A 22,400-nucleotide genomic window follows, 5' to 3' on the forward strand; every position below is an offset into this window, starting at 1 on the left:
GGATTTTTTTGTTTCTCACATGTTGACAGAACATACCTATGAAATCATCTGGATTGTGGTTTTCAAAGTGAGGAGTATGGTAGAATTTTACTTATTGATTCATTGCTCTAAAGTTTATAGGCCTATTAAGGTTTTCCATTTCAATTTCTTCTGTAGTCATTTTTGTTAAGTTATATTTTCCCAGAATATTGTTCATTTTGTCTAAGAATTCAGATTAATCAGTATGAAATAGTTCACAGCAATAAATTATTTTAATTTCTTCTGTGTTTCTAGTTACAAACTTTCTCTTTTAAAAAAAATTTATTTATTTATTTGTAAGAGAGAGAGAGAGAGAGGGAGAGAAAGCCCAAGCAGGGGGAGGGGCAGGCAGAGGGAGAAGCAAGTTCACCACTGAGCAAAGAACCCTATGCAGGACTCGATCCCAAAAGCCTGGGATCATGACCTGAGCCAAAGACAGCTTAACTGACTGAGACACCCAGGTGTTCCTCTAGTTACAAACTTTATTTCATTTTTTTCCTTTATCTCTTTATTAATTGATGACTGTGGCCAAAAGTTTTATCCATTTTCAAAAAAAAAAAAAAAACCATCTTTTCAAGTATCAATTTGGTAGTTAAATTCTATCATAGTTTCAATTTCTTTTCATTGAGCTCTTGCCCTTATCTTTGTTATTGCCTTCCTTCTACTTTCTTTGGGTTTATATCATTGTTTCCTTTTTAACTTCTTAGGTTGGGTATCTAATGTATAAATGCTCATTCTTCCTGATTTCCTAATTAAGATATTTAAAGGCTATAAATTTGACTCTAAGCACACCCTACAGGTTTGGATGTGAGATATTTTTATTAGAATTTAGTTTTACATTAAGCTGCCTTCATTGTCCCATGATTTAATCAAATATGTGTTTTTAAGTTTCTGTATACATTTTCAAGGTTTATTTTGTTTTTGCTATTGATGTCTAACTTAATTGCACTGTAACCAGAGAATATGGTCTTTATGTTGTAGGTGTGTCTTTTGTAAAAGCATATAACTGGATTTTGAAAAAAAATCAATTATCACTTTGAAATTTCAGTATTTAACTGGTAGACTTCATACAATAACATGTATTTTGATCACTAACATTTTTTTATTTATTTATACTATCTAATTTAATGTTTTCTACTCACTCTGATTTTTCAATGCTTCTTTTTTTTCCCTTTCTTATCTTCTTTACAAGCATCTGAACTTTTATTATTTAATTTTTCCTTCTACTGCTTTGTATGTTGTATACTCTTTCTAGTCTTTTAGAAATTATCCTTAGATTTTAATATTCATACTTAAATGAACCAAGTCTAAATTTAATTAGTATCTATACCTTGCTTCCAGTGATACAAGGACCTCCTAATGCTTTAATGTTGATCACCGCCTCGGCTTACTTATTACTGTTGTTCACTAATTTAATTCCACCTTTTTAAAAACTCCCCAACTCAGCCCCTATATTGTTTAACATAGGTAATGGTTGTTTATATTTATCTAAATTCATTCTCTCATTATTCTTTCTTTCATCTCATTCTTCTTCCATTCTTCTGGAAATTCATTATAGAAGACCTGTTAGTGAGGATCTGATTTTACATGTCTGAAATTATCTTTATTTAGCTGTTATTTTTTCAACATTAGCTTTTTAAGTATAAATATTCTAGACTGACAGATATTTTCCTTTGGCACTTTTAAAGTACAGTTGATCCTTAACATACATTTGAACTGTGCAGCCCACTTACACATGCACTTTTTAATAAATATAGCATAGTACTATAAATGCTTTTCTTAATAGCATTTTCTTTTCTCTAACTTACTTTATTATAAGAATACAGCCTATAATACATGTAACATGCAAAATGTGGGTTTATCTACTATTTATGTTATCAGTTATGCCTCCAGTCAGCACTAGGCTATTAGTAGTTAAGTTTTAGAGAAGCCAACATTTACTTACAGATTTTCAACTGCACAGGGGTCAGCACTCCTAAGCACCCACACTGTTCAAGGGCCAACTGTATTATTCCTTTATCTTCTGACATTGTTGCTTTTGAGAAGTCTGGCCTCAGTTTAATAATCATTCTTTAAGGGATAATCCATCATTTCTGTCCGGCTCCTTTTCAGACATCCTTTATCTTTTTACTACAATGTGTCTATGCACATCTTTCTTTGAATTTGTCCTGCCTGAGATTTGTTGCAATTCTTGAATTTAAGGATTCAACTTTTTCATCAGTAAAGGAAAACTATCATCCATTATTCTTTGAATTTTGCTTTTCTCTCACTTTCTGCATTCTCCATCTAGAAATGCAATTATATTTATCTTAGATTTTTCATTTTATCTTTAATATTTGTTTAATTTCTCATTTATAATTCCTACCCTTCTCTCTCTCTCTGCTGTATTATGAGTAATTTCTTCAGATCTACTTTTCAGATCACTAACAGTTTCTTTATTTCTCTCTAATTTGTTATTTAACCTGCCCACTGAATTTTTTTAAATTGGCAATTCATTTTTTTTATTCTAGAACGCCTATTTTGTTCTCTGAAAAACTTACCTAAACTTTCAAGTGAAAGTCCTGTCCACAGGAAACACACATGAAAAAGAAATAAGAGGCAGCCATAATGGTAAAAAGAAGTTAAACTGTCACTATTTGCAGCTGATAGTATATTATATACATACAAAATCCTAAAGACTCCATCAAAAAATAATAAATGAATTCTGTAGTTATAGGATACAAAATCAATACCCAGGAATCAGTTCCCTTTCTACCCACTAATAACAAAGAAGAAAGAGAAATTAAGAAAACAACATAATTTATAATTACACAAAAAGAATAAAATAACTAGGAATAAATTTAATCAAAGAGGCAAAATACCTGTATCCTAAAAACTACAAAACACTGATGAAAAAAACTGAAGATGACAAAAAAAAAAAAAAATGGAAAGATATTCCATGCTCAGGGATTGGAAGAATTAACATTGTTAAATCATCTATACTACCCAAAGCAATCTACAAATTCAAAGCAATCCCTATAAAAATATTAATAACATTTTCCACAAAACTAGAATACTAAAATTTGCAGGTAACTACAGAAGACCATGAATAACCAAAGCAATATTGAGAAAGAACAGAGCTGGAGTCATCACAATTCCAGATTTCAAGATATACTTCAAAGCTTTAGTAATCAAAGCTTTAGTAATCAAATCAAACAGTATGCTACTGACACAAAAATAGACACATATATAAGTGGAATGAATAGCAAGCCCAAAAGTAAACTCATGATTACACAATCAATTAACCTATGTCAAAGAAGGCAAAGAATATACAATGGGAAAAAGACATTCTCTTCTAGTACTGGGAAAATTGATAGCTACATATAAAAGAATGAAACTGAAACACCTTGTAGCATCATACACAAAAATAAACTAAAAATGGATTAAAGACCTAAATGTGAGACCCAAAACTATAAAAATCCTAGAAGAGAACATAGGCAGTAATTTCTCTGACACCAATCATAGCAGCATTATTCTAGCTATGTATCCTAAGGCAAGGGAGACAAAACCAAAAAATAAACTGTTGGGACTATATCAAAATAAAAAACTTTTCCCCAGCAAAGAAAACCATCAAAAAACAAAAAGACAGCCCACTGAATGGGAGAAGATATTTGCAAATGATATATCTGATAAAGGAATATATATACCTGATATATCCAAAAACATAAAGAACTTAAACAACTCAATTCCAAAAAGCCCCAAACAGTCTGATTTAAAATGATGAGAGGACCTGAAAAAATATTTTTTTCCAAAGACATACAGATGGCAAACAGACACATGAAAAGATGCTCCAACAGCATGAATCATCAGGGAAGTGCAATCAAACAACAATGATGGGGGGGACAAGATGGTGGGGAAGTAGGAGGAGGCGCCTTTTAAACCTGTACCCTAAAGTGAGCTGATTACCAACCAAAGAACTCCGATCACCCATGAAATCAGCCTGAGATCAGAATTATACACGTCTGGATCTCTACAGGGGCAGAAGATGACTGTGGGCAGGTAAAGTGGAGTGGGAACGGTGAACTGATATTGCAAGTTAAACAAAAGGGGGAGGGAGCCACCGGAGGCGACCGGTTGGAAAGTAATACCCCTAATACAAGCGAGAGTGCCCTACGTCTGGGGACCAGCATTAACTTGGAGACTGGTTAACTTAAAGACTGGTTGAAAGCACTCCAAAAGAGCAAAGGATTGCAGGGCGGAAATTGTGGGAATCAGGGCTGCTAGGGACAGGGGCTTAAGTCCCCGGTCCCAGGACAGCCTCCCCTGGCGCTGAGCCACAGAGAGTGCAGCTGAGAAACCAGGCCTTGGTCCCTAAGCTGCCAGGGCACCCGAGAACGCATGGGGTCCAGCTCCTGTGAGGGGCTGGAAGCCTCGCCAGAGGACAGAACACACAAGCCCTGCTATAGAGGCTGAGGTGCGCGCGCCTCTCATTCTCCCCTGAAAGAGGTACACAAAGGCCCAGCTGGCGCTCTGTGACCCGCGCCATTGTTTCAGAGCCTAAGACTAGCGCCCCAAACTCTCCCCTGAAAGAGGTGCATTAAGTCCCGGCCTGGTGCTTTTGGACCTGTGTTCCATTCTCAGAGCCTGAAATGCGTGTGCGACCCACAGCCTCCCCTGAAAGAGGTGCACCCACGCTCTTAGACCCAGAAATACCAGGCATTCCCAGCCCCAGCCAGTGGGAAAACCTCAGTGTGCAATCACTGCTTGGAACCTCTCTGGCAATCTGGAGCTGCCCAGACAGCAGCTGCTGCCATGGTTTTGGGTACAAGCAAAAGATCCTGCATCCCCAGGGACCCCAACTCGGAACCTGCTCTGCCAGCGGCCAAGGGGGAACTTATTTGGGCTCTGCAGCCAGACTGAGGCTTCTCTCTGAGAGGGAGGTCAGGATGCAGTTTGTTTTCCTCTAAAACTACAAAAACCATCAAAAGCGGTCAAGGTGAGAGAAAAAAAAAAAAGTGAACAAACATAAAAACTGCCAGAGAACAAAAGCCTGAAAAAAACCAGTTTCCTCAGAGCCCACCCCCTTGAGGGGAGCGGGGCGACTTAACTCAGGGAACATCATTGACAATGCTCTCACTGAGTTCCAATCTAATCTAAATTCTCTCAAAGCTAGGGTAACTGAGACAGAAGATAGAATTAGTGATCTGGAGGACAAACAGATAGAAAGGATCAGAAGGAAGCCTGGAACAAACAGCTTAGAAACCACAAAAACAGAATCAGGGAAATAAATAATGCCATGAAACGTTCCACCGTCAGAATTATTGGAATCCCTGAAGGGGAGGAGAAAGAAAGAAGTCTAGAAGATACAGTGGAACAAGTTCTTCATGAAAATTTTCCCAATCTTGCAAATAGAACAAGCATTCATGTACTAGAGGCCGAAAGGTCTCCACCCAAGATTCTACATTCCAAAAAAACATCAAGGCACCTGATAGTCAAATTGAGAAATCATAATAGTAGGTATAATCCCTTGAAAGCCGCTAGGACAAAGAGGCTCCTTACCTACAGAGGAAAGCCCATCAGAATAATGTCAGACCTGTCCACAGAGACCTGGCAAGCCAGAAAGGCCTGGCAAGATATATTCAGGGCATTAAATGAGAAGAACATGCAGCCAAGAATACTTTATCCAGCGAGACTGACATTCAAAATGGATGGAAAGATAAAGAGTTCCCAAGACTGGCAAGGCTTAAAAGACTACACAACCACCAAGCTGACACTGCAGGAGATATTAAGGGGGGGGTCTATAAAAGAGGAAAAATACTAACAATAGCATTGAACAGAAATAAAGAGACAATCTACAGAAAGAAAAGACTTCAAAGGTAACAGGATGTCAATAAAAACGTATCTATCAATAATCACTCTCAATGTGAATGGCCTAAATGCACCCATAAAATGGCACAGGGTTGCAGATTGGATAAAACAACAGGACCCATCCATATGTTGTCTACAAGAGACCCATTTTGAACCTAACGATACACCCAGACTGAAAGTGAAGGGATGGAGAAGCATCTTTCATGCCAATGGGTCTCAAAAGAAGGCTAGGGTAGCGATTCTCATATCAGATAAATTAGGTTTTAAACTAAAGACTGTAGTCAAGGATACAGAAGGACACTACATAATTCTTAAAGGGACTATCCACCAAGATGATCTAACAGTTATAAATATCTATGACCCCAATATAGGAGCAGCCAATTACATAAGAAAACTGTTAACCAAATAAAGAAACCAGAGATACAGTAGAACGTATCAATGAAACTAGAAGCTGGTTTTTTGAAAGAATCAATAAGATCGATAAACCATTGGCCACACTAATCCAAAAGAAAAGAGAGAAAGCCCAAATTCATAAAATTATGAATGAAAACGGAGAGATCACAACTAACACCAAGGAAGTAGAAACAATCATCAGAAGTTATTATCAACAGTTACATGCCAATAGCTAAGCAACCTAGATGAAATGGATGCATTCCTGGAAAACTATAAACTACCAAAATTGAACCAGGAAGAAATCGACAACCTGAATAGACTGATATCTAGTAATGAGATTGAAGCAGTGATCAAAAACCTCCCAAAAAACAAGAGCCCAGTACCTGACGGATTCCCTGGGGAATTCTACCAAACTTTCAAAGAAGAAATAACACCTATTCTCCTGAAGCTGTTTCAAAAAATTGAAGCAGAAGGAAAACTTCCAGACCCTTTCTATGAAGCCAGCATTACCCTGATCCCCAAACCAGGCAAAGACCCTACCAAAAAGGAGAATTTCAGACCAATATCACTGATGAATATGGATGCTAAGATTCTCAACAAGATCCTAGCAAATAGGATCCAACAGCACATTAAAAAGACTATCCACCATGACCAGGTGGGATTCATCCCTGGGCTACAAGGATGGTTCAACATTCACAAATCAATTAATGTGATAGAACAAATTAATATGAGAAGAGAGAAGAACCACATGGACCTCTCAATCAATGCAGAAAAAGCATTTGACAAAATCCAGCATCCGTTCCTGATTAAAACGCTTCAAATCTAGGGATAGAGGGAACATTCCTGAACCTCATCAAATCTATCTATGAAAGACCCACAGCAAATATCATCCTCAATGGGAAAAAGCTTGCAGCCTTCCCGTTGAGATCAGGAACACGACAAGGATGACCACTCTCACCACTTTTGTTCAACATAGTATTAGAAGTCCTAGCAACAGCAATCAGACAACAAAGAGAAATAAAAGGTATCCAACTTGGCAATGAAGAAGTCAAACTCTCTCTCTTCGCAGATGACATGATTCTTTATATGGAAAACCCAAAAGACTCCACCCCCAAACTACTAGAACTCATACAGCAATTCAGCAATGTGGCGGGATACAAAGTCAATGCACAAAAATCAGTGGCGTTATTATACATTAACAATGAAAATACAGAAAGGGAAATTAGAGAATAGATTCCATTTACTATAGCACTAAGAACCATAAGATACCTGGGAATAAACCTCACCAAAGAGATAAAGGATCTCTACTCAAAAAACTACAGAACACTCATGAAAGAAATTGAAGACAAAAAAAGTTGGAAGACCATTCCATGCTCTTGGATTGGAAGAATAAACATTGTTAAAATGTCTCTACTGCCTAGAGCAATCTATACTTTTAATGCCATTCCGATCAAAATTCCACCAGTATTTTTCAAAGAGCTGGAGCAAATAATCCAAAAATTTAAATGGAATCAGAAGAGACCCCGAATTGCTAAGGAAATGTTGAAAAACAAAAATAAAACTGGGGGCATCATGTTACCTGATTTCAAGCTTTACTACAAAGCTGTGATCACCAAGACAGCATGGTACTGGCATAAAAACAGGCACATAGACCAGTGGAACAGAGTAGAGAGCCCAGATACAGATCCTCAACTCTATGGGCAAATAATCTTTGACAAAATGGGAAAAAATATGCAATGGAGAAAAGACAGTCTCTTCAATAAATGGTGCTGGGAAAACTGAACAGCTATATGTGGAAGAATGAAACTCGACCATTCTCTTACACCATACACAAAGATAAACTCAAAATGGATAAAAGACCTCAATGTGAGACAGGAATCTATCAGAATCCTAGAGGAGAACATAGGCAGTAATGTTTTCGATATCAGCCACAGCAAATTCTTTCAAGATATGTCTCCAAAGGCAAAGGAAACAAAAGTGAAAATATACTTTTGGGACTTCATCAAAATCAAAAGCTTCTGCACAGCAAAAGAAACACTCAAGAAAACAAAGAGGCAACCCATGGAATGGGAGAAGATATTTGCAAATGACAGTAGAGACAAAAGGTTGATATCCAGGATCTATAAAGAACTCCTGAAACTCAACACACACAAAACAGATAATCATATCAAAAAATGGCAGAAGATATGAACAGACACTTTTCCAATCAAGACATACAAAGGGCTATCAGACACATGAAAAAATGTTCATCATCACTAGCCCTCAGGGAGATTCAAATTAAAACCACATTGAGATATCACCTTACACCTGTTAGAATGGCCAAAATTAGCAAGATAGGAAACAACATGTGTTGGAGGGGATGTGGATAAAGGGGAACCCTCTTCCATTGTTGGTTGGAATGCAAGTTGGTGCAGCCTCTTTGGAGAACAGTGTGGAGATTCCTCAAGAAATTAAAAATAGAACTTCCCTATGACCCTGCAATTGCACTCCTGGGTATTTACCCCAAAGATACAGATGTAGTGAAAAGAAGGGCCATCTGTACCCCAATGTTCATAGCAGCAATGGCCATGGTTGCCAAACTGTGGAAAGAACCAAGATGCCCTTCAACGGACGAATGGATAAGGAAGATGTGGTGCATATACACTATGGAGTATTATGCCTCCATCAGAAAGGATGAATACCCAGCTTTTGTAGCAACATGGACGGGACTGGAAGAGATTATGCTGAGTGAAATAAGTGAAACAGAGAGAGTCAATTATCATATGGTTTCACTTATTTGTGGAGCATAACAAATAGCATGGAGAACATGGGGAGTTAGAGAGGAGAAGGTAGTTGGGGGAAATTGGAAGGGGAGGTGAACCATGAGAGACTATGGACTCTGAAAAACAATCTAAGGGTTTTGAAGGGGCGGGGGTGGGAGGTCCTGGTACCAGGTGGTGGGTATTATAAAGGACACGGATTGCATGGAGCACTGGGTGTGGTGCAAAAATAATGAATACTGTTATGCTGAAAATAAATTAAAAAATAAAACAATGATGTATCACCCTACACCTGTTAGAATGACTAAAAGCAAAAAGATAATAAAGAACAAGTGTTGGCAAGGATGTGGAAAAAAAGGAACCCTTATACACTGTTGATGCAAATGTAAATTGGCACAGCCACTGTGGAAAATAGTATGGAGGTTACTCAAGAAATTAAGAATAGGGGCACCTGGGTGGTTCAGTTGGTTAAGCAGCTGTCTTCAGCTTGGGCCATGGTCCTGGGGTCCTGGGATCAAGCCCTGTGTTGGGTGCCCTGCTCAGTGGGGAGCCTGCTTCTCTCTCTTCTTCTGGTCCTCCCACCACACTCACGTTCTCTCTCTCAGTCACTCTACTCCCGCTCTCAAATAAATAAATAAATAAATACATAAATAAATATCTTTAAAAAAAGAAATTTAAAATAGATATACCATATGATCCAATAATTCCACTATTGGATTATTACCCAAAGAAAGTGAAAACACTAATTTGAAAAGATACATGCACCCTTATGTTTATTGCAGCGTTACTTACAATAGGCAACATATGGGATCAACCTGTCTCCATTGATAGATGAATGGATAAGGAAAATGTGGTATGTACCCACACACACACACACAAATAGACTATTACACCACCATAGAAAAAGATGAGATAATGCCATTTGAGACAACATGGATAGACCTAGAAAGTATTATGATAAGTGAAATAAGTCAGACTGAGAAAGACAAATACCATATGATTTCACTCATGAGTGAAATCTAAAAAACAAAAGAACAAACAAACAAAAAGCAGAATGAGACCTATAAATATAGAGAAACTGATGATTGCTAGAGGGGAAGAGGGTGGAAGCCTGGGCAAAATGAGCAAAGAAGAGTAAGAGGCAGACTTCCAGTTATGAAATGAATAAGTCCATAGAATAAAAGGCACAGCAGAAAGAATATAGTCAAAGATATTGTAATAGTGAGATATTAGGACACATGATAGCTAGCTATACTTCTGGTGAACACAGCACAATGTATAAACTTGTTGAATCACTATGTTGTACATCTGAAACTAATGTATCATTGTGTGTAAACTATACTAAAAAAAGAGAAAAAGAGACAATGCATGGACCTTATTTGGAACCTGGTCAAATACACCAATGGTAATATAAAGTTTACCAGACAATCAAGGAAATTTGAACACTGACTAGAAATTTAATGACATTAAAGATTTAGTGGTATTTTTTTAGATGCTATAAGGTATATTTCTTTTGTTCTTTAAAAGCCTTTTCTTTGGGAGTTATATATTAAAATACTTATAAATGAAATTAAATGAGGCCCAGGATTTGCTGGAAAGTAATCCAGTGTTGGTCAGATATTTGAAGATGGCAGAAGAATAGGGGGACCCTAAGTTTGTGTCATCACTTCAAACCAACTTGGTGATTATCAAATAATTCTGAACCCCTGAGAAATTAATCAGAGGTCTAAAAAACAATTACTGCAAGTCTACAAGTAGAAAAGTGACATTTTGGAAGTTTCTTTTAACAAGCAAACCAAAACACACCCAGGATCTAGTTCTGTTTTCGTTTTTGTTTCATTTTCTTTCTTCTTTTCTTTTCCAGACAAAATGACAAGATGGAGAAATTCACCCCAAAAGCACAGAAGGTAGTACTCACAGCCAGTGATTTAATCAATACAGATATAAGTAAGATGTTTGTACTAGAATATAAAACAACAATTATAAGAATACTAGCTGGGCTTGAAAAAAGCATTAAAGACACTAAAGAATCCCTTACTATAGAGATAAAAGAACTAAAATCTAGTCAGATTGAAATTAAAAATACTATAACTGAGATGCAGCACCAAGTGGAGGACATAAAAATGAGGATAAACAAAACAGAAGAGACAATCAGTGATATAGAAGATAAAACTACGGAAAATAATGAAGAAGATAAAACTATGGAAAATAATGAAGCATAAAAGAGGGAAAGAAAACTTTTAGATCACATGGGTAGACTTAGGGAACTCAGCGATTTCATACAGTGAAATAATATCCATATTATGGAAGTCCCAGAAGAGTAATAGAAAAAAGGAGCAGAAAGTTTATTTGAACAAATTACAGCTGAGAGCTTCCCCAATATAGGGAAGGAAACAGGCAATCAAGTCCAAAATACACAGAGAATTCCCCTCAAAATCAACAAAACTCAGTCAACACCATGACATATCAGAGTGAAACTTGCAGATTGCAAAGATAAAGATAAAGTTCTAAAAGCACCTCAGGGAAGAGGTCCTTAATCTACAAGAGTAGACACATAAGGCTGGCAGCAGACATGGCCACAAAGAGCTGGTAGGCCAGAAAGGATCAGCACGATATATTCAACATTCTAAATGGGACAAATATGCAGCAAGAATACTTTAATCCATCAAGGCTATCATTTTGAATAGAAGGAAAGATCAAGAGTTTCCAAGACAAAGAGAAACTAAAGGAATTCATGAACACTAAACCAGCCCTGCAAGAAATATTAAAGGTAGCTCTTTGAACAGAAAGAGAGATCAAAAGTAACAAAGACTAGAAAGGAATGGATACAATCTACAAGAACAACAACTTTACAGATAATATAATGTCACCAAATTCGTATCTTTTGGGCACCTAGGTGGCTCAATCAGTTAGGCGTCTGCCTTCAGCGCAGTTCATGATCCCAGGGTCCTGGAATCAAGTTCCACATCAGCCTGCTTCTCCCTCTGCTCTTCCCCCCACTCATGTGCTCTCTCTCACAAAAATAAATTTTTAAAATATCTTTAAAAAAAAACAAATTTATATCTTTCAATAATTACTCTGAATGTAAATGGACTAAATGTTTCAATCAAAAGATACAGAGTATCAGAATGGATAAAAAACCAAGACCCATTGATATGTTGCTTACAAGAGACTCATTTTAGACCCAAAGACAATTCCAGATTGAAAGAGAAGGGGTGGAGAACAATTTACCATGCTAATGGACATTAACTGAAAGGCAGAGTAGCCATCCTTATATCAGACAAGCTATATTTTAAACCAAAGACTAATAAGAGATGAGGGACACTATATTGTAATAAAGGGGCCTGCCCAAGAAGAATATTTAACCACTGTAAATATTTATATGCCTAACTTGGGAGCAGCCAACTATAGAAATCAACTAATAACAAACTTAAAGAAACTCATTGATAAGAATACAGTAATAGTAGGGAACTTTAAGATCCCATTCACAGCAAAGGACAGATCATCTAAGCAGATCAACAAGGAAACAAGGGATTTGAATGACACACTCAACCCGATGAACTTAACAGATATATTCAGAGCATTTCATCCTAAGGCAGAAGAATACACATTCTTTTCATGGGCATGGGACATTGTCCAAAATGGATCACATACTGGGTCACAAATCAGGTCTCAACTGATTCAAAAAGCCTGATATGTATTTTCAGACTATAATGTGATGAAACTTGAAGTCAACCATAAGAAAAAATTTGGAAGGACCACAAATACATGAAGATTAAAGCACATGCTACTAAAGAATGAAGGGGTCAACCGGGAAATTAAGGAATTTTAAAACTACATGAAAGCAAATGAAAATGAAAACATGACAGTTCAAAACCTTTGGGATGTGGCAAAGTCAGTCTTAAGAGGGAAGTATATAGCAATATAGGCTTTCCTCAAGAAGGAAGAAAAGTCTCAAATACACAACCTAACCTTATACCTAAAGGAGTTGGAGAAAGAACAGCAAATAAAACCCAAGTCCATCAGGATAAGAGAAAGATAAATAATAAAGATTAGAGCTGAATTCAATGATATATAAATAAAAAACACATTAGAACAGGTGAATGAAAGAAACTAGAAGCTAGTTCTTTGGAAGAATTAACAAGACTGATAAATGCCTAGCCAGACTTACAAAAAGAAAAGAGAAAGGAACCAAATAAATAAAATCATGAATGAAAAAGGAGAGATCACAACAAACATTGAAGCAATGCAAACAATTGTAAGAGAATATTATGAGCAGTTCTATGCCAACAAATTAGGCAATCTGGAAGAAATGGATAAATTCCTAGAAACATATTAAACTCCCAAAACTGAAACAGGAAGAAATAGAAAATCTAAACTAACCCATAATCAGCAAAGAAATTGAATCAGTAATCAAAAATCTCCCAGCAAACAAGAGTCCAGATGGCTTCCCAGGGGAGATCTACCAAATATTTAAAGAATTAATTCCTATTCTGTTCCAGAAGGTGTTCCAAAAAATAGAAACAGAAGGAAAACTTCAAAACTCATTATATGAGGCCAGCATTACCTTGATCCCAAACCCAGACAAAGACCCCACTAAAAGGAGAATTACAGACCAATATCCCTGATTAACATGGATGCAAAAATTATCAATAAAATACTGGATAATTTTATCCAACAGTACATTAAAAGGATTATTCACTAAAACCAAGTGGGATTCGTTACCAGTCTTCAGGGGTGGTTCATTATCCACAAATCAATCAACATGTTATACCACCTTAATAAAAGAAAGTACAAGAACCATATGATCCTCTCAATAGATGGAGAAAAAAAACATTTAACAAAATGGAACATCCTTTCTTGATAAAAACCCTTTACAATGTAAGGATAGAGAGAAAATACCTCAGCATCATAAAGGCCATATACCAAAGACCCACAACTAATATCCTCAACAAGGAAAAACAGAGATTTTCTCTTAAGGTCAGGATCATGACAGGGATGTCCACTTTCACAACTATTGTTCAACAATAGTACTGGAAGACCTACCCTCAGTAATCAGACAACAAAAAGAAGTAAAATGCATCCAAATCAGCAAAGAAGAAGGCAAACTTTCACTCTTTGCAGATGATATGATATTCTATGTAGAAAAACCAAAAGACCTACCGAAAAATTGCTAGAACTGATACAGGAATTCAGCAAAGCCACAGGATATAAAATCAGCACAGGAGTCTGTTGCATTTCTATACAGTAAAAATGAAGTAGCATAAAGAGAAATCAAGGAATCAATACCATTTACAATTATACCAAAAACCATAAGATACCTTGGAATAAACCTAACCAAAGAGGTAAAAGATTGGTACTCTGAAAACTATAGAACATTTGTGAAAGAAACTTAGGAAGACACAAAGAAATAGAAAAACATTCCATACTTATGGATTAGAAGAACAAATATTGTTAAAATGTCTATACTACCCAAAGCAATCTACACATTCAATGCAATTCTTATCAAAATACTACCAACATTTTTCACAGGGCTGAAACAATTCTAAAATTTGTGTAGAACCTGAAAAGACCCTGAATAGCCAAAGTGATGTTGAAAAAGGAAACCAAAGCTGAAGGCATAATAATTCCAGACTTCAAAGTGTATTACAAAGCTGTAATCATCAAGACAGTATGGTACTGGCACAAAAACAGACACATAGATCAATGGAACAAAATAGAGAACCCAGAAATGGACCCTCAACTCTACGGTCAACTAATCTTCGACAAAGCAAGAAGGAATGTCCCATGGTAAAAAGACAGTCTCTTCAACAGATGGTGTTGGGAAAAGTGGACAGCCATGTGCAGAACAATGAAACTGGATCATTTTCTTACACCATATACAAAAATAAATACAACCTGAGGGTTTTGAAGGGGTTGGGGGGTGGGAGGTTGGGGGAACCAGGTGGTGGGTATTGGAGAGGGCACAGATTGCATGGAGCACTGGGTGTGGTGCAAAAACAATGAATACTGTTATGCTGAAAATAAATTTAAAAAATTAAAAATAAATAAATAAATACAAAATGTTGAAAGACCTAAATGTAAGACAGGAATCCATCAAAATCCTAAAGGAGAACACAGGCATAAACCCTTCAAAGCTGTCTTCTTATCTCTGCCTGGATGGTCAGACCAGTTTTCTGGCACTGTAGGTAAAGTAGTACTCTCTCAGAGAGCAATGAGACATTTCCCTGAGGTCTGTGGGGGAGGCTACATCTTTTGTATCAGATCAAGAACCTGCATCCTTTTCTATCCATGCTCTAATGCCCAATGGCATGCAGAGCCCAGAAGGTGAGAGATGGGCTAATACTACATTTCTCCCAATTTATGCACCTCTGGGCCAGAGCTACTTGGCAAAAAGCAAAAAAAAAAAAAAAAAAAAAAAGTTGAGTCATGGCTTCTGGGTTACTTCAAGGCACCCTTAGGAAGGATCATGTTCTTAGATATTGAGATGGGTGCTTGGGGGATAATAGGGGGTTTTGGGCTGGTGATTTTGGGGCTGAGCATGCTCTGAGAGATCATTCCATTCCCAGTATCTTAAATGCCTATTTTTTTTTTCCTTTTCACTTTCCACATTCCTAGGAGAGGTCTAGGCGTGGGGGAGAAATCTGGATACAAGCTAAAGTGGGTGCCAGCACCTTCCAGTCATGACCTAAACCTCTCCAGTATCAGGATTTGACCAAGTTGTTTCCCGCCCCTGACCCAAGAGATAGCCATGCTCCTGGCAACATTGCAGAGATTACTAGGGGTAGCTATAAGATGCTGGGGAAAATGACCAGTAATTTGGAGGTCTGACAGCCTTTTTTCAGAAGTCACCTCGAGTGAGGAAAAGTAACCTTATTTACCATGGAGAAGGCAGCAGAGGACAATTTACAGAATTCTCATCCTACACTCAGAACTCCTGGTTAGAATCTGTTTGTGCATGAAGTTATATCTGTGGTCAGCTCAATCACAGGCAACACCACCTCCCTGCAGGCCAGTACAGACTGACTCAATGTAGGAAGTGGTGAAAGGCCAAAAAGTAACCAGAGAAATCAGAGAAAAGGAAAGTCTCCAGGGAAGTGACACAGCCTTTGAAACAGCCTTTGCCACAATAGTTAAGTCCAAAGCATGATAAGGGAGGAGGGCAGTTATTTGTATATAATTTGCACAGATGCCTCTCCTTCCCTAACTGACTGTCACAAAGAAACATTCGTCCTCCAATTCTTATATTCTAGGCTGAGCCCTCCTAGCCTAGAGCTCCTGCTCAGTAATGTTGCCTCAACTTCACTCCCAGATCATTTTAGCAATGGCTTTTCCCCACATCCACCACGCTTGCCTCTTTGGCCTGGAAGAGCTACCTTTTTACCTTTATGGTCCATAAATTAAGGCTACCCAAATCTAAGGAGAGTTTCACCCTTCCCGTGGGTATAACAAAAAGGATGAATCATTCATCATTTCTTGGGGAAGAGGGCAAGTCTTATCTAATCAAGAGCTAGCTTGATTAGTTACTAAACTCAGAAAACATTAGCCATCTACATTCTGTAAATGAACTGAAAGCCAGAAGCACTCCTGAAAGATAGGACATTACTGGGGGAGTCCATAAGGAAGCTCAGACTTCAGAACAGAAAGAGATAACCTGTTAACTGACACATCAAAGTCTAAGATGGCCTTGGGAGGTCACATAGCTGATAAAATAAATAGGCCCAGCTATAATCTAGACCAACCCATGAAGGTACTGAGCGTCCTTGAGGTATACTTTAGGGAAGCCTCATGTGCTATTCCTCCTAAAGTTCCAGACCATGGGCCAGGTTCAGACCTACCCCGAGACATCTACTGACTTCCTTCCTAAAGGCCTAGGAACTCACCCTCCTTTCCTTTCCTCTCTAAAGCTATCCCTGACACTCATCTCTTTAGGTGGGGCACAGCTCTTCTTCAGACTGGCTAAAAGAGTGAGTTAAAGTTATCCTGGCACTCCCCCCAAAATAAATCTAATGACAATCCTCAGGTAAAGAGCTTTACTGACCACTGATAAGGCAGAGGTAAAATAGCAACACATTGCCCAAACTAGATTCATTGAATTGTTACAGTGGAATGAACATAAAATGGCAAAGGTTCCATTTTCCAAAGTCCCCAGATTGAAGAGACTGTGATTGAAGAGGTTAGGCTCTATCTCCTCACTCCCTTCTGAGATGACCACTAGAAGATCTATGAGGCTTTTCCCTCTGTATTTCTTATCTGGAGGGTGGCAATCACTTCCTCCTAACACTAAGCACACACACACACACACACACACACACTTCTCCCAACTCATGCCTGACAAGCTCCTTTTTCCTTATGGGCCATCTGTATCTCTGATGATATTATCCCCGCAGCCCACAAGCCTCTGCTAAACAGAGAAATTGTCCCCCCCACCCGGGAATTTCTTCCCAACAGAGAACCAGACTTAATAATATGCTGGCAAATGTGTTTCAAGCAATGGAATAGAAAGACACCATGAGAAAATAAAAAGAGAATGCTTACCTTGTCTTACAAAGAATATTTTAGGGTAAACTAAAATGTACTGAGGACCATGTGTGAGGCACTTTAGAACCATCAAGACATTTCATCTACACAACAAATTTATGAAGTAGCTATTTCTCCCATTTCACTGATAGGAAAACTGATAGGTTCTGACCACCTGTGCTCACTGGGATGCAAACCCAGGCCTTTCTGACTCCAAAGTCTATGCTGTTTTGACTACCAGTGTGCTACTTCCTGAAGAGGATGGGGACCATAGACCAGAGCCCACAAGGTCAGCTGAAAGAGGCAACTTCTAGATCACCGCACCATGTCCCAAACCTGAGAAAATGAACCATAGACCCTCCAGGAAACAGGATAGCTATAGAGCCAAAGCGCGGCACATGCCAGGGTGTCAGCCCCCACCCAAAAGCAGTGCAGTAAGAGGTTGAGGGAGGGACTGAAAGAGAAGTCCAATCCCAGGCCCAGGTCATGCTTGGACCAGCATTCAATGTCACTCAGACTCTAGTGCTCAGCCACTTCTGCTGCTTTAAGACCTCTACTTCATTCCCTTCTATATTCAGCTCTGCTGGTGGCAGAGGATGAGGCAGGCAGTGACTTGGTATTGAGCTGTGGAAGATGAAAGCCCTCCCTTCCTTCTCCTCTGATCCTAACTTTTGCCTTTCACCAGGTACTTCCCTGTGGCAGATAAGGCAGGAAGTTGTAGAGGGGAGATTTCTAGCCTTCACAAGCAATCTGCACCAGATCCCAGACCCCAGATCCTAGCCAACCATGGCTAACTCTTCACTGGCACTCACACACTGCCTGTATTATATCCAAGCTCCAAAATGGCATATGCCTGGCTCCTGCCCTCTCTGGCCGTAGCCTATGCTCACAAGGAGACCATTTTTTACCTCCAACCTCAGTGTGCAAATGTTTGAGAGGTGGATTCCTCCCCAACCAATACTGCAGAAACTTGAATCCCAAACTTCCTAGGGGCCTCATTTCTCAGTCCTGGTTTCCACACTAATGAATATATATTTCTTCTCAGGTGATTCTCAGGACTCCATTGTGGTTGATATCATTTATTATCCAGTTTAGGTGAAAGCCAACTCCTTATATTTGACCTGCATGACTTTGACCTGCACAGATTCCACAGTCTAACAGTACTTCAGTTTTAGATAACCCTTAACATCCAAATACCAAGAGTAGCCCATATACAGTGTAATATATGGCACCTCAATTCTCTGTACTGTAAAATGTGGGAACTTACATGTAGCCCAAAATAATAACCTTTAGAACTCTTTGGATACAGCCAAAGTAGAATATTTCCGTCCTTGCTGTGAGAAGCATGAGGAAATAGCTTTTTGTTTTGGTATGGTTTGGGTTTTTTGTTTGCTTGTTTCTAACTCTAAGGACAATTTTATTTTAATTAAAGCAACAGCCTTAAATTAGCTTTAGTACCAAATAGTATCCCAGATTCATGTAAACTGAAAAAAAAAAAAAACATTTGGGTTATTTTCTGAGTTTTGGAATACCCAAATCTTACAAGTGCTTGCCTTCAAACTAATGAAATGGAGTTGTTATACAAATGAATTTTAGCAATACCATCCACAGGTAGAAAAAAATATAACATACATAGATGGATGGATACACATACACATACAAGATACAAACAATTTTCTAGCTTTTGTTCTTAGTAATATTTGTAGAAAAGTCATTAACAGTCTTTTAGCTTTTGTTCTTACTAGTATTTGTGGAAAGACATTAAAAACCCAACGTCCAAATACCTTCCTTTTTGTAAAAAACTTTTCCCTAAAGTTCTCCCTTACTCTTTATTTCAAAGAATTGCCTGGAGTGCCTGGGTGGCTCAATCAGTTAAGTGTCCAATTCTTGATTTTGGCTCAGGTCATGTTGTCAGGCACATGAGATCCAGCCATGCAAAGCCAGCTGCATGAAACCTGCTTACGATTCTCTCTCTCTCCCTCTCCCTTTGCCCCTCTCACCCTGCTAGCAAACACACTCTCTCTCTAAAACAAACAAAACAAAAGAACACAAAGAATTGCTCTCAGATCCTAAAGAAGAAGGTGGGCAGAAAATTTACATCACAAAGGCAGAAAAGGAGTATCCATATTTCCTCCAAAGTGAAAATTTGGTGTGTATCTGTCTGTTACGAGGGGTGCCAGAGTCTGGGCATTCTAGCAGTTTTTCTTTTTTAACTCTTTCTCACTGCCTTCTTCAGTTTCATTCAATTTTAAGCTGTGTTTACATTTAAAGATGTAAAATGTATAATTTCACAGTACAGAAAGAATGCAGAGCAATTTTTGTTCTCCAGAATTTCAGGGTAATTGTAATTTAAAATTAAACTTCCTTTCTCCTAAGTACAGTACAATTTTGTTCTAACTCGATTTTTCACAAGAATAGGTGAGGTTTGGAATTGGTAGATAGGTGGGCCTTGACTTATTTCTGGAGTTGCATTTCTGGTTTCATAAAGATATGTAAGACAAAGAGTTGTTTTTAATTTTCCAAAGAACTAGATTCCAGCCTGAATATTAAGTGATTGGCTTACCTTTTTAACTGAATTTACTTCTTTATATTAGGGAAACTTTTAACTAAAATTGGAATCAAAAGATTTTTGTCTGTATAAAGCATTTTTAAAAGGCCTTCTAATTCACTCTTGGTTTCTATTAATCCCTGAATATTGGTCTTTCACAGATCATTAGTAGGAGGGACTAGGAGAAATTTTGGTCCTCTTTTCCTCTGAAAGGAAGGTAGTAAATAAGTCATCAACCTTTTAAATTTCTTTCACAATTTTGTGGGAACTTTTAAAAGTGGAGGTAAAGGGTTTATAATTTGAAAGTTTTTGCTGCTATGCAGGAGACACAATATATACATCTTTTGCAGTGAGGGTTCTTGCATACACCTGCAATGGACATTGCTAATGAATGCCTGCAGCTAGCGGAGTCTGGATTATCAGTCCCTGAAAGGTGATTTGTTATTTATGTACCAAACCCTAAAGTCACAAAACCTTGGATGGCAAAAGCTTTAGAAGTCATCTAGTCCTCTTGCGGCTATTTAAACAGAGGAAGTCATTTAACTTCTACTAGATACTACTTGCAAATTCCTTCACTGAGGGGAATTCACTACCTCTGGGGGAAATTATGAGAGGAAGATCCTCTGTTTCTGCATGTTGTGGTTGTGGTTCATGTTTGGTATTAAAACACAACCATGATCTGTTAGACACATGTAGCAGATTTGTTAGAGTAAAGGCACACCCCTGTGATGGGGTGGGGATGGTCTTGCTTGAGGTATCTATTTATCCACTCATACATTCATGCATTCACTCATTGAACAAATACTGAGTGTCCATATATTAGGTATTATACTTGTTGCTAGAGAAACAGGGAAAAATAAAAACAGATATGGCTCTTGCTCTGATGAGTTTGGAATGTAGTGGGCAAGACAGTAATAAAACAAGGAATTACAAAAATAAGGTGAAATACAACTGACATAAATGCTATGAAGAAAGGAAGACAGTTCTATGAGAGGTATAACAAAGGAACCTGACCTAGCCTAGAGGGACTGGTCTAGGAAACCTTCCCTGAGGAAGTGATGCTGGAACTGAAATCTGAGTATTAATTAGGTTAGATGGAGGTAGAAAGTGGAGCATGTTCTAGAAAGAAGAACAAACATGTGCAAAGGCCCTGTGGCCAACAAAAAATGGTAAATTTGGAACTTAAAGAAGACCAGTGTGGGTGGACCTTGGTGCAGATAGGACAAAGTGATGTGAGGCTAGAGATGTAAGTTTGGACAAGACCTTATATGACCTTGTAGGCCACATTAATGATTCTTTCCTCAAGTATCATGGGAAATTATTGGAGGATGTTCATATAAGATGATAACACAATTAGGTTTAACTTTTGAAAATATTACTCTGGTTTCTCTGTAGAAAATGGGTTGGAGAGAATCCAGCATGGATGTGTGGAGACCAGTCTTTGTAATAGATAAAATGAGAAATGATAGTAACCTAGACAAAGGTGGTGGCTGACAGTGTCATTGAAAAGATGTGGATATTACAAAGATATGGATGGAACTGGAGGGTATTAGGCTAAGCAAAATTAGTCAATCAGAGAAAAACAATTATCATATGGTTTCACTCATATGTGGAATTTAAGAAACAAAACAGAGGATCATAGGGGAGGGGAGGGGAAAAAATGAAATAAGATTAAATTGGAGAGAGAGAAAAACCATAAGAGATTCTTAACTCTAGGAAACAAACTGAGGGTTGCTGGAGGGGAGGAGGGTGGGGGGATGGGGTAACTGGGTGATGGGCATTAAGGAGGGCACATGATGTAATGAGCACTGGCTGTTATATGCAACAGATGAATAACTGAACTCTACATCTGAAACTAATGATACACTGTATGTTAGCTCACTGAATTTAAATAAAATAAGTTAAAAAATTTTTTAAAAAGAAGAAAGAAAGATGCTTTCAACACAGGAAGAAAAGCAGTGGATGAATTAAGAAACTTTTGAGAGGTAAAATAGAGAGGAATTAGTGATGGATTACATATGAGGGAGAGGGGTTGCCAAGAATGACTCCTAGGTTTCTGAACTGCATGACTGGATAGTTGGGATACCATTCACTGAAAATAGGAAAACTGGTAGAGGACGGGATCATAGGTTTGGTCTTGGATGTATTGAATTTGAGATGTGTTTCAATTATCTCAGTAGACACATAAATATTCAATATATACCATAGGCATGGATAAGATTTCCTAAGAAGAGAGTATAGAGTGAGAAAATAAGGCAACTTTGAGGAACTCCAACATTTAAAAACAACTGAGAGAAAAATGAGCTCCCAAAAGA

This window comes from Mustela lutreola, chromosome X (genome assembly GCF_030435805.1).
Source record: "Mustela lutreola isolate mMusLut2 chromosome X, mMusLut2.pri, whole genome shotgun sequence".
In the NCBI taxonomy this organism is placed as follows: domain Eukaryota; kingdom Metazoa; phylum Chordata; class Mammalia; order Carnivora; family Mustelidae; genus Mustela; species Mustela lutreola.